The sequence below is a fragment of the Notamacropus eugenii genome, chromosome 3 (genome assembly GCF_028372415.1).
Source record: "Notamacropus eugenii isolate mMacEug1 chromosome 3, mMacEug1.pri_v2, whole genome shotgun sequence".
Classification (NCBI taxonomy): domain Eukaryota; kingdom Metazoa; phylum Chordata; class Mammalia; order Diprotodontia; family Macropodidae; genus Notamacropus; species Notamacropus eugenii.
Genome location: NC_092874.1, coordinates 315,964,124 through 315,977,617, shown reverse-complemented (window position 1 = coordinate 315,977,617; position 13,494 = coordinate 315,964,124).

Genomic DNA, 13,494 nt, shown 5'->3' with positions numbered 1-13,494 from the left:
GCCCCATGTCAATTCTGTCTCTGCTAAATATAAGGGTAAAAACAGATGGAAAGTAAAAGGGGAAGGATAGAAAATTACCTTCATAATTTTTTTATAGCCTCAATGTTCTCTAGGCTTAACTCTTCACTCTCCTCAGTCTTTCTCCACAAGGCACCAGAAAGCTTTTCACCCTTAGATGCTCACCTCACCTCTTTACTTATTCTCTGCTTCTCCAGCCTCTAGTGACTACCCGGTTCTTTTTAGAACCTCTATTATAAAACGAGACCCAGACCTACTATGTCTTTATTCTTCTATTGACTCTCCCTGACTTTCTCTACATTACCCACTAACCAATCTCTTCCACATCAACCTCCCCACTCCAGTTTTTCAGCTTCTATTTATGTGTTGGTTCCTTCTGTTAGAATGTAAGCTCTTTTAGTAAGAACCATCTCTTTCTTTCTGTATTCCCAACCCTTAGCACAATGCTTGGCACATGCTGAATGCTTAATAAATGTTTGTTGACACTTCTTCCACTCCTGGATCATCACCTTTTCTGATCACACATTTCCTGGATGACATGTTATTCTATTTTTTGTGCACAACAAGTTATTGGTAACTGGTTTCAGCCTATTTAAGTGTACCATATGTCTCTCCATTGCCCTTCGACTGTTGTTCTATTTTTTAGTCATATCCCACTCTTCGTGACCCTGTGAATCTACTAGCTGATTGTTAATGCAAAGCACACAAGTTGGGACTAATATCTACCTATAGGCTGGCTACAGGTAGAGTTCATCCACTGGTATCCTTTTAACAAAAGGTAGTAGCAGTGGCCTTCTGAATGAGTGAGCACAAGAACAAGTAGGTCAGAAGAGCTATAGCTACACAAAGAATTCTTGAAAGACTTTGACTGCTATCCTGAGAAGGTTGAATAATGGTATTGTTTCCAGAATTGAGAAGTAAGTAGTTATAGTGATAGTTAAAGGTGACTTGTTTTCTTCTCATAGTTGATACACTGAACTTAGTTATTTTTATTATGTATTATACTGTTAAAAATTACACAGCCAGTAAACGATGTTTATTTAAGCCTAGGAGATTAGGTAGCTTGATTTATCTATCATAGCAAATACTTATGAGAGAATAAAGTTTAAAAAGCTGAGGTGGGGGCTCATAGTTAATTGTTTAATAAAAATAGATACTGACATTTTAGTAATTATATGACACTATAAAAACATACATTTTGATTTCCTTAGATCACAATATCTCAAGTCACACTAGGAGAGAATGAGATCATAGGAAGAGAAAAAATTAAGAAACATGAGCTAGTAGCATGTAGAGAAAAAGAAGCAATTATCCCACAGGGAAACTCAGACTTAAATTTTAAAATTACTCCTCTATTATATTAAACCTCAAAAAAGTAAGAACCAAACTAAAAGGAAAGAAAATCCTAAGTGTAAATACCACATTTAAATCTCTTAAATTATTTTCCTCTTCTTCTCTATGTCTCCTTTCCCAGCTTCCTGAAGGAGCCAGAACCAATTTTTGTGAGAGGCAGGGAAGTTGACTACCTGGCACAAGAAGGTAGATATTGGCTCCAATCAGAAGGTCTGACCACCTTTTATGGTCAGTCACCTTTCGTAAATGCCATATAGAAAACAGTGGTTTCTTATTTTCCAAAGTTCTTGAAAGCTATTTCTATTTCAATATCTTTTCTTTCCCTTCCTTTTCAATTGTAGCAGACTTTTCCCATGTGCAGGCTCAGTTGGGGATATAATTTGCAAGCTAAAATTGTGATAATTCTATAGCATTATGCTAAGAACTTCCATAGCACTTTGTGTCTGTTCTCAACATTTAAAAGTACCATATATAATTAACCCTCATAGGATCCCTGTAATATTGATACTGTTCTCAAGTTTCTGATAGAGTAATTGTAGCAAGATAGCATTTTCCTGTAATATGCCCCTAAAAATCCATATTTTTTTCTTCAGGAAATAATAAATCCTCACATTACAAGAGTCTGTAAGAAATAATTGTAAAAAGAAATATAAATAGTCATAAATAATAAAGCTGGGAAGACTACCTAGTCAGGATCCCTAAGGTCCACTCTCAGCAATGACACTAAATCACTTAGCCTTCTTGCACATCAGCTCCCCCACTGGTAAATAGTTTCCCTTTCTTTCTTTCTTTCTTTCTTTCTTTCTTTCTTTCTTTCTTTCTTTCTTTCTTTCTTTCTTTCTTTCTTTCTTTCTTTCTTTCTTTTTTTTTTACAATGGATTAGATTACATTAAATTGCCATGTTTCTAGTATTAATTCAGACAGACGAGTGTGGCAACATATATAACCCAAGCTTGCCACATCCTCAGAGCTATTCACATGGAAACTTGGAGGGCTAGGTATCTTTCTGAGGCCCCTAGGTTCCTGTAGTTGTGTTCTTGACCTTGAGTGGACTTGAAAGAAGAAGTCAGGCAGTTGTCCATGCCAGGGGCAGTCTCAATCTTGCCTGAAGAGTCCAGAGAGTGGGCAAAGGAGTGGCAGCCATGTTGGAGAATATGGGGAAGGGTGAGGGGAATGTTAGTCAGAACTGCATCTCGGACTGTCTGAGCAGGGAATTAAATGGTTCCTAGCCATCTTCTAAACTTTGAGTAGAGGTTTCTTGAGTGGAAAATGCAGAGCTGGAGGCACAGAGAAGAGCAGAGGAGGGAAAGGCATAAGCTAAAAGTTGCAAATCTAGTGGAGTAAGGTTGGTGATGTGTTGGTAAATGTTTAACAATAGGCTCTCTGAAAAAAGTACCTACAACACACTTTTAAGTTTAATCTGAATTATTAACATTTTCTCCATGACTTTCTTAAGTCTAGACCAAAAAAACCCCACCAATAAATAAATCTGGCTCTTATTTGGAGCATTTGCTGATTTCTGACATATAAATGGTCACAGTGAAAAATTTAACAATCAGCTCCCCAGTTGGAGCTGGTTTTAGTAGGTGTCCAGATCAAGTCAGAAACCTGCAGGACCTGGGCAAGTGAGGCAATTCAATCTAGTTATGTGCATTTTCCTTCTGCTCTGTACCAGGAGGGTTTAGTGAAGAGCTGTTTTTCCACATTTGCCAGTCAGTCTTTTTGCTTTTTTCAGATTCACTGAGTAATCCTGGAGAATGAGAAAAGACAATTTTGTCCCTTCACCTCAAGAAAGTTATTCCATGCTTACATTCAGTTTCAGTGCTGTTGAACCTGTTATTACAAAAACTTAATGGCAATTGACCTGAGTCATTTGCATATTAAATGCTTGGAAAGAGTGTGTGGAGGGAGGAGGGAACCAAAGCCCTTGAAGCGACAGGAAACATTTTCGCCTCAACCCAGCCTTGCACTGGCTGGAGCCATTTGGAGACTCTATGTGACTTATTAGCAATATTAGATTATTTGAGTGCTGAAGTGGTGGGGTTTTTTGGTTTTTGGTTTTTTATTTCAAATGTAAGGAAAGGGACAACCTGAGAAAAGTCAGGAGACAAGCAGCTGCTTTAGCCTTAGGACATGAAATAGCCAGCAGCCAATTTCTCCAAGCTCAGCTGCCTAGCTGATAGCCTGGCCTTTGGGGAGGTGGAGTCAGGAGAGCACATGGGAGTTTAGACAGGCCAGGGCTGGCTAAATGCCCTTTCTGTACTAGAAGGCTCAGATCCTTTGAGCTCTGGTAAAATCAAGGTTGGTCTGGTGCCTTTGTTTTAACATTAGAGGAATGCTGTAGTCACTCACCGCTCATTTCCCCTAGTCATCACACAGGCATATATGTTATTTGGAATGATTGAGGAATGAATAAACAACTGTGTTATGTAATAGTAATAATAATAATAGTCAACATTTAAAAATATTTTAAAGTTTACAAAACACTTCACATGTTGAATGATTTTATCTTTACAGCCACTCAGGGAGGAAGGGCAGATACTATTATTGTCCTCATTTTACAGAGGAGGAAACTTAGGAAGACAGAGGTTAAGTGACTTGCCTAGGGTCACATAGCTAGGAAGTATCTGAGACAAGACTGGAACTCAGGAAGACCCTGGAGTTAGGAAGATTACAAGTCCAGCACATAATGGAATGTTGCTGTGTATAAGAAATGACAAATATGAAGAATACAAGGAAATATGAGAGACTTTTGTGAAGTGTTTCAGAAAGCAGAATCGCAGCAATAAATTATGTTCATATAGAAGGGGGTCATCATGGAGATGATAGCCTGATGAGCAGGTGTACCCTGCTCTGTTGATGCAATCCCTAAGTGGAATTCAGAGCATGCACAGATATTTTTCTAATCTGCTTGCTTCATAAAGAAGAACATTTTGATTGATTGCTGAACCAGAAGTGAGAATGCTTACAAAAGGCTCTAACCAGATGACTTGGTTTCTCTTTCCACCCAGGCTGTAGCTGAGGGAAGACATGCCATAAGCCTTTGATTGGGAAAGTTTCCAGTGCCTAGAACACTGTTCATGTTGTTGAGGTATCTCAGTCATCTCTGACTCCTTATGACCTCGTTTGAGGTTTTCTTGGCAAGGATACTGGAGTGGTTTACCATTTCCTTCTTCAGCTCAGTTTACAGATGAAGTAATTGAGGCAAACTAGGTTAAGTGACTTGCCTAGGATCACACAGGTAGTAAGTGTCTGAGACTGGATTCAAACTCTGGAAGATGTCTTCCTAATTAGAGGCCCAGTACTCTATCCATTGCACTACTCAGCTGCACAAAGTAGGTGCTTAATAAATGTTAGTTAACTGACTATTTGGGCTTACATGTAGTCATGAAAATGGGTTTCTGCTCTCTACCTCTGTGTTTGTTCCTTTTTGCTTAGACTAATGAATGGGACAGGACTACCAACTCATTGACTCACTTCCTCTTGGCTGCCTTCAATCAGGGTTTATGAGAGATCAAGCAGATCACCCGAGGTTACATTATTCACTGGGCTTACCTGTTCGTTACCTTCTGGACCTTTTTTCTCCCAACCTTTCAAGACTCATGAGTTAGTAGTCTTGTATGTGTTTGTGTGTGTGTTTCATGGACCCTTTTACCAGTCTAGTGAAACCTATGGACCTCTCCCAGAATGATATTTTTAAATGTATAAAATAAAATAAATTGGATTACAAAGGAAACTAATTATATTGAAATAGTTATCAATACTAAAAAAATCATGGACCATAGGTAAAGAATGACTGAATTCTAAGACTAATTAGACTGAAATAAAATTGGAGATTAACCATTATGCACTGAAGGATTTAAGAGATTCCCTCTAGTTCTGCTATACTCCAGTTCGGGTCTCAAATTCAATTCTGCATATTTCTTTTAAGCCTCTAGCTCTATTTGTACTACTACCATCTAAATCCTTATTTTATTCACAAAATTTTGTAACCATATTACATATTCATCTGAACAAAGGGCTGCATAGTATGACTTAGGGAAGTCTAAAGCCAGCCAGCTTGTTGGGGGTGGGAGGCTGGTGTTTATGCTCACCAGAGGGATGCTTGCTTGTGAGCATCAGAGAGGCTTTAAATATAATACCAAGAGGTTTTGATGGACTGCAAAGTCAGTGGGTCAGTTAGCTATATGAGGTTAGCAGCCCCCAAAGCTCATGGAATCTTTGAAGATGATAAAAGCTTAGGACAGCTCCTCTGTTCTGCCTTGGTCAGACCACATGTTGAGTATTGAGTTTAGTTCTGGATATCATAGTTTAGAGAGGACATTGACAACCTGAACAGCATTAATAGGAAAGTAACAAGGAGGGTGAAGGGCCCTGGGTCCGAGTCATATGAGGATCCATTGGAGAAAGTAGAGATTTTTATCCTGGAGAAGACTCATAGGGAACATGAGAGTGTAGATTTTTTGAAGGGTATCATGTGGATGAGAGTTTAGACGTGTTCTGTTTAGCCCCAGAGGGCAGAACCAGTGGCAAAGGAATAGATTTGGTTTCAAATCAGGAGCAATGCAGCATTGCATGTTAGACAGAAAACTGCTCTTGGAGCTAGGAAGACCTTAACCACTGACTGTGTGAACCTGGACAAGTCACTTAACTTGAAAATTGTAGAGAAGATGCTGGCCTGAATTGTTGAAGCAAATTTTATCAGTCTGGAGTTCCTAGTGAAGTCACAAGTCAAGTTCCTACCTCTGTCCTGATCAGGAAACACTTACTACCAATTAGTTCTGTCCAAAAGTGGAACAGACAATAAAGTGGGTAAGTTGTCCCTCCCTGGAGATCTTCAGGCAGAAAACCACTTGTCAGATAAGTGATTCTGTCACTTAAAAACAAGCTTCCTTCCCTCCTACCCTTCCCTGCCAGGTTGCCTTATTAGAGGTAGTTGGTTTTTGTCTGGCATCTAAGATAAATGGTTACCAATACAACTGCCAGAAGCCCTTCTGTAATATAGCTCTGGTCTGCACTGAGAATGGCAGATGAGAGAAAAAACGCTGTGCAGTGATTCCCCTGTGCTATTCTGAGCTGCAGCCCTGATTTCCCAGGAAATGAGTGAGGTCAGACATTAAGGAATGTCTCATGATCTATCCTAGCCCTGTACTTCACAGAGAACTGAGGACCTTGGAGTGAAGCTAGGTAGTGAAAGGGAATGGAAGGGAGTTTGAAACTCTGACTTGTATCCTTATTCTCACTGGGAAGATGAGGATCAACCAAAGGGCTATTAGAAACAGGGACAGAACCTCTTTCATTCTTTGCAAATATGGTGGAATACATGTGTGGAATATTGTCTGAGATACCATCAGGAACAGATGATGCATTGGTTGGTTTTACTAAAATTGCTTTTCTCTCCCCTCTTTTAATATAGTTGAGTCAACAAGCATCTGTTGTCATTGTTCAGTTGTTTAAATCATATCTGATTCTTTGTGACCCTATTTGGGATTTTCTTGGCAAAGACATTGGAGTGGTTTGCCATTTCCTTCTCCAAAGCATTTATTAATCACCTACTATATACAAGGCACTATGCTAATCACTGGTGATACAAAGAAAGGCAAAAAGTGGGTATACTCAAAGAGTTTACAGTCTAATGGTGGAGATAACATGCATAAGTATGTACAGACAGGACATATAAACTGGCTAAATTGGCAATAATCTTAGAAGGAAGGTACTAGCATTATCAGAAGTTGAGAGATGGAATATAGTGTGCAAGGAAAAGCAAGGAGGCCAGGGTCATTGGCTTGTAGAGTACATGGTAGGGAGGAAGGTATAAAAAGGCTAGAAAGGTAGGAAGAGAATACGTTATGAAAGACTTTAAAAGCAAAACAGAAGATCTGACATGATGTTTTAGAGATGATGGGGAACCACTGGAGTATAATGAATGGAGTGGATATGTATTATATGTTCAGACTTGTGCTTTGAGAAGATTGCTTTGATAGTTAAGGGAAAGATGGACTGAAGTGGAGAGAGATTCGAGTCCAGGAAACCAACCAGAGGACTATTGCAAAAGTCCAGGCAAGAGGGCCCACACTAGTGGAGTGGCAGTGGCAGTGTCATAGTATCTCAGCATTCACTCCATGTTCACTCTTGGTGGTGGCACCAGCTTGCCTCCTCCCCAGGCTATCCTTGGTCCTGTACTTGGGCCTCGAGTATAGTAACCACAGTAGTCTTGGCTTCCTCCTAGACTCCAGCATACTTGCTTCTCCACTGAGGAAGCTCTATTCCTTCTCCTCCCCCTCCTTCAGGAATGGAAAGGGATAATTTCTCTGGGGCTCAGTAGATAAACATTGGTGAATTCCTGTCTGTTTGTGGAGTTCTACCAACCTCCAGTGGTTTATAGAATCCCAGAGAGGATTCTATAAGAAGAGAGAGTATTCAGGAGAAGGGGCTAGCCAATATTGGCAAAAGATGCAGATAGGTCAAGCAAAATGGAGACTGAGGAAAAATAATTGGATATAGCAGATAAAAGGCTGCATGTAACTTTGGAGAGAACAGTCTCAGCACAATGGTGGTGGGGGAAACCGATTGTAAAGGGTTGGGAAGTGAGTGGTATGAGGAGATATAGAGGCAATGAATGGATGACCCTTTTTTAGGAGTTTGTCTATGAAAGAGAGAAGAGAAAAAGGATAATAGTCTGATGGTTTCAAGTAAAAACAGATATTTTTTTAAAGTATGAGGGAGATATTTTGGCATATGTGTATATAGGTGGTAAGGAATGAGCTGGTGCTTGGGGGTGGGGTGGTGGTGGTGGAGGTGGTGGAGAGAGAGACACACAGAGACAGAGACTGAACCAAAGAAAGCTAGAATCAGGGGTAGGGTGAAGAAAAGCACTTTGAGGAGTGGAGTAGAGGAGAAGAGAGATACTGATGAATGACTTCCACAGTAAAACAATTTTGCCACCTTGGGCAACCAAGCTCTTTGGTGTCTTTTTTAGAATATCTTATGATTTGTATTTGAAGTAGCTGGGATGCTAGGTCTACTTCTGAAACCAGAATTGTTTCCACATACCAGCTGGCTCTTGTTAGGTAGATGCCATCCATCTCGTCCTATTGTACAGGTGATGTGCTTACATACCTGCTTCTAGCTGTTCAATGTTCCCAAAGGATCTGTTTGCTAAAGGTCTGTTTCTAGTGTTTATAGGCAAACACAAATAATCTCCATCCATCCATCCGTCCATCCATCCATCCATCCATCCATCCATCCGTCCGTCCGTCCGTCCGTCTGTCCGTCCGTCCATCCATCCGTCCATCCATCCATCCATCCATCCGTCCATCCATCCATATCCCCATTCATTTAACCAAACAGGCTCTGTTCAAGACAAGGGTGGAGTAAAGAGGGGGTACAGTTCCTGCCCTCAAGAAGCTTAAATAGTGAATCAAATAACTGCTGTCACACTAGTCACCTCGCTGCTCGTATCATTATGCAAATCTGCGGCTTAATGGTTTCATCTGAAATCCAGGTATAAATAATTCTGAGAATTTCATTAGTGTTCTCAAGGCAATTCTCTATTCCTAGATTAAAGGCTCTGTTTTGGCCATTACTACACATTGAGCAGACAACTTAATTGAGCTGTTTATGCTGATACCTTGATCTGTTCCCTGAGAATTTTATAACTAATTCCGAATGTCTCTGTGAGTTAAGTGGGCCTTTCTAAATGTGCATTGCCTTGCATATATCTGCACTAAATTTCATTTGTCTTCCTGCTGCCCAATTATTGAGCTTTGCTAGTTCCCTTTAGAGTGCCTTACAACTTTCCCTAGCTTCTAATGTTTTAGACAATCTTGTTCCATCAGCATATCTTCCTTTTTTAAAGCCTCTCAATAAATATATAGTACTGAAAAAAGGTCATATATCATTAAGAGCAGCTTTAGTATATGGTAGCTTAAAAATTAGGTTGTTTTGAATGAACACCTTGTTGCAATGTCTCTGAACAATTTACTACTGTCACTCTGAGGATTGAATATAGTCACACAATGATCCTTACCTTAACTGTTAGTGAGAACCATCTGTTATTATTATCACTACATATATTATTTTCATAATCCCATAATAGAAAGGAATTGTGCCTGAGTGGATAGACTACTAGACTTGAAGCTGAGAAGAACCAGTTTCAAAATCACTTTTACCAGCTGTGTGACCACAGTTATGTCACAACCTCTCTGAGCCTCAGACAGGTCTCTAAGGCTATAATTTAAAGAGAGATTGTGATCTGCATTGACTGAAGAAATTTTGCACAGAAATCCCATGCTGAGGAAATCATAGGTGCTTGACATATTGACATAAACCTGTAATAACAAAACTCTGCAAATCCCACTCATGGGGTACATCATATGATAGATGAGTCAACAGAGATAACCAGGAGAGGTGAGCAATGCTGATAAGTGGAGCTGTTGTTGTGGTTCATCCTTTGTTCTCAAAGAGGACCAATGACATCATAGGGTGATGTCTTGACTTGCAAGTGAATTGGATTTAAGTGAGGCAGAGTTGTGCAAAGTCATCAACCTCACTCTCTCTTCCAGAGTCATCAGAGTCCAGTGGCAGGTAGAGAAGGGCTGTCTACTAAGCTTAAGACCCTTCTTAACTTTCTAGACAAGTTGAGACAAAGAAGAGTCCCTAAAATTAGAAACAGAACCATAATGGATTGTCAAAGAGGAGTTGTGGTCCTTGAAACAGGAAGTTGTCAGTCTGCTTTCTAGTTTTATTGGGAATAGCCAGAAGGGAAACAGTTTTCAAGAAGTAATGGCATTTTGTCACCCAGACACTGGACCACAGATACAAATGACCTTTAGAAGGAAATTAAGCCTGGGTAATAGTGTAGAAGAAAATGTGATGAACTCAAGTGTCACCTAAAGGATAGATAGCAACTGTCTTGTCTTGCTAGTGAATCTAGTTCAGGCAAATGAACCAGAAGAGGAACAAGGCAAAATTCAAGCTAGAACTTTTAAAGTATTGGGGCCATCAGTCTCTGTTGAGGTAGCTTCAAAGTCTGTACAGCTTGAAGCCTAAGGAAGAATCTTTGAAGTCCAGAAAAGAAAAGGTTTGTTGAATCCAGTTAATGAAAGGTGAAAGGTTTCCAAAGAACTGGAATCATTATAATATTCAGGGAAGGTGAAGGAGGTTACTGCAAAGTTCCCATAAGAATACCTGAAAGTCATGACAAAAATTGAGGGAGAGCAGAGAAAAGATTTTTCTACAAATTGATATAGCAGATCAATAAACATTTATTAAGGATCGACTATATGTCTGGCACTGTGTTAATAGTTGAAGGTAAAAAACAAAACAAAACAAAACAAAAAGCAAAAGATATTTCCTGATCTCAGGGAGCTCACTATCTAAAATTTAAAAAGAAACTGAAATGTTTACCCAGCATAGGGTGATGATGAAGTTCAGATTGTGCAGCCAAGTGGGAAATAATGGCATGGTTGCTCTGGGTGCCCTCTTTAAATGGAGGAATCCCTAAAGCAATTGGAGTTGATCCTCTGGAGAGGTCCAATGATTCCCTCAATCTTCTCCACTTGTCAAAATTCTTATCATCCTTCAAGATTTTAGCTCAGGTATCAACTGTTCTATGAAGCATTTCTCCCTGCACTTGGTCATTCTACTGGGCAAATAAAAAGTCACAGGCAGATGGAAAAGAACACTATGAGTGGTCACTTAGCTGTTGTAATTGTCGGTATTCTCTCCATCCTCAGATTTCTATTTCCTTATCTGTAAATGTGTATTGTGTCCCATTTGGAAGTAAGACCCTAGAAATAATGGACTTTAATTTTTCATCTTTGTAAAATGATAGTGCGCCAAGAACATCACCTTAAACATTGTAGGTACTTGGTCAATGTCTGTAGAATTGAATTGATTGAGGGAATCAGATTGAGGGAAAAGATTTAAAGTTTGTCTTTGGGGCCTCTTAACTACCTTATCACTTATGCCTAATTACCCAAAGTATCGGACAAAAATTACTGGGTATACCATTAAATGTCATGTTGACTTTGTTCTAAGTCTTACTTGATTACAATACAAAATTCTGCGTTTCTGTATGCCATCTTCATACTTTTTTGTTCATGGAGTCTGCAATATTGCTCACACTACATGGTGGTGGAATGTGCTTAATAGACTCAAGAGAGTGTTTTAATAGACTGGGACTGACTCAGACTGGTCTCCTGATAGTTTAGGTCTGAAATGGGAATGAAATAAGACACTTATAATTCATCTAAGAAAAGCAGATTTACTTGGCCATAGGAGGGGAAGGATGTTCAGAGTAAGGAAGGTATGCTCATTCAGAATAAAACATTAAGTTAGTAGAGCACAGCTGCCTAGTCTTGTTCATGCATCAATAGGGGCTCTATCCCCTCATCGCCTGGCTGTTTTATGACCATATAGTTCCATAAAATTTACATTTACTTGGCACAGGGAAGGAGGCTATGAAGCACATATTGGTTTGGGGATGTGAGTAGAATTTTCCTTATTTCTCAGAATCATAATGAAGCAACGTCCTGGGCACTTGGTGGGAGGAGTCAGGACTGGTAAAGGATTAAATAGTAAAGAGAAAGAGGTACTTTTATCTGTCCATTCATTCATTCATTTAATCTTTGTAACCTTTCTCCAATATTCCCCCTTCTCTTCTCTGACACTGTCAATGCCCTGGTCCAGGCCTTCATCGCTGCACATCTATACTCTTATAATTATCAGGTGCTTAGTCCCCTTGCCGTAAGTCTCTTCCACCCCAGTCTACTCAGCTGTCAAAGTGATCTTCCTAAAACACAGGTCTGCCCATTCAATCAACTCCAATGGCTCCCCATCATCTCTAGGATCAAATAAAAAAAATTTCTGTTTGGTATTCAAATCTCCTTCATAACCCTGTCCCCACCTACCTTGCCTGTCTTAAACCTTAATCCCCATTTTTCACTCTGTGATCCAGCAACAATAGCCTCTTTTCTGTTCCTTGAGCAAAGATGACTTGGGAATTTCCACTGACTGTCCTCTGTGGTTGGAATTTTTCCTATCTCCTTAGCACAGATTTCTACTCTACAGGCAGTGATGCAGTGGATAGAGCATCAGCCCTGGAATCAGGAAGATGGGAGTTCAAATCTACCCCCAGAATCTTACTAGCTGTGTGACCCTGGGCAAGTCATTTAACCTCTGTCTGGCTCAATTTCCTCATGTGTAAAATGGGAATAATAATAACCCACCTCCCAGGACTGTTGTGGGATCAAGTGAGATGTCTGATGCCTGTAAGCATTTAATGAATGCTTCCTTCCTTCCTGGACTCCCCAGCTTCCTTCAAGTTCCAGCTAAAATCCCACCTTCTATAAGAAGCTTTTCTGAATCCACCTTAATGCTAATGCCTTCCTTCTCTTGATTATCTCCAACTTATCCTATGTACATGTTTTTTAGACAGTTATTTGCATATTGTCTCCTTCAGTAGACTGTGAGCTCTTTGAGAGCAGAGATGTTCTTTGCCTTTTTTTGTATCCCCAGCATTTAGCACGGTGCCTAGTATATCCCAGGTGCTTAATAAATGCTTGTTGACTGACTCATTCAACATGAGTCATTCAATCATTCAACACATACTATATGCAACTTATTTGCTAAGTATTGTGGAGGATGTAATAGTAAAGCATGAACCCTGCCATTGAGTGATTCACAGCCAAAATTCTAATCTTGTCCCAACCACAGCCGTATTATCTGACACTTATTAAATAAATAAGGCTGGATAGAACAAGAAGGGTTCAAGTTTCTTTAGCTGAAGGTATTTTACTTGTTGTATATTTTTGCACTCTCCTATTATAGAAACCCCAGATAAAAATTATTTGAAAAATCATGGATTTGCTTATAGAGGTCATAACATCTTCCCTCCTTCTTCAAAAACAAACAAAACCAGAAATGTATCATATTTTTCATAGTAGCAAAAAGTCTGGTTGTTCATTAATTAGAGAAGAGTTGAGGTATAGGAATGTAATAGAATATTACCTGCTCCCTATGAAATGACTAATGGTGAATTCAGAGAAGCATGGTGATAAACATATGAACTGATGCAAATTGAGAACTGGAAAAATATGCACATGATGTAATGTTGCATAT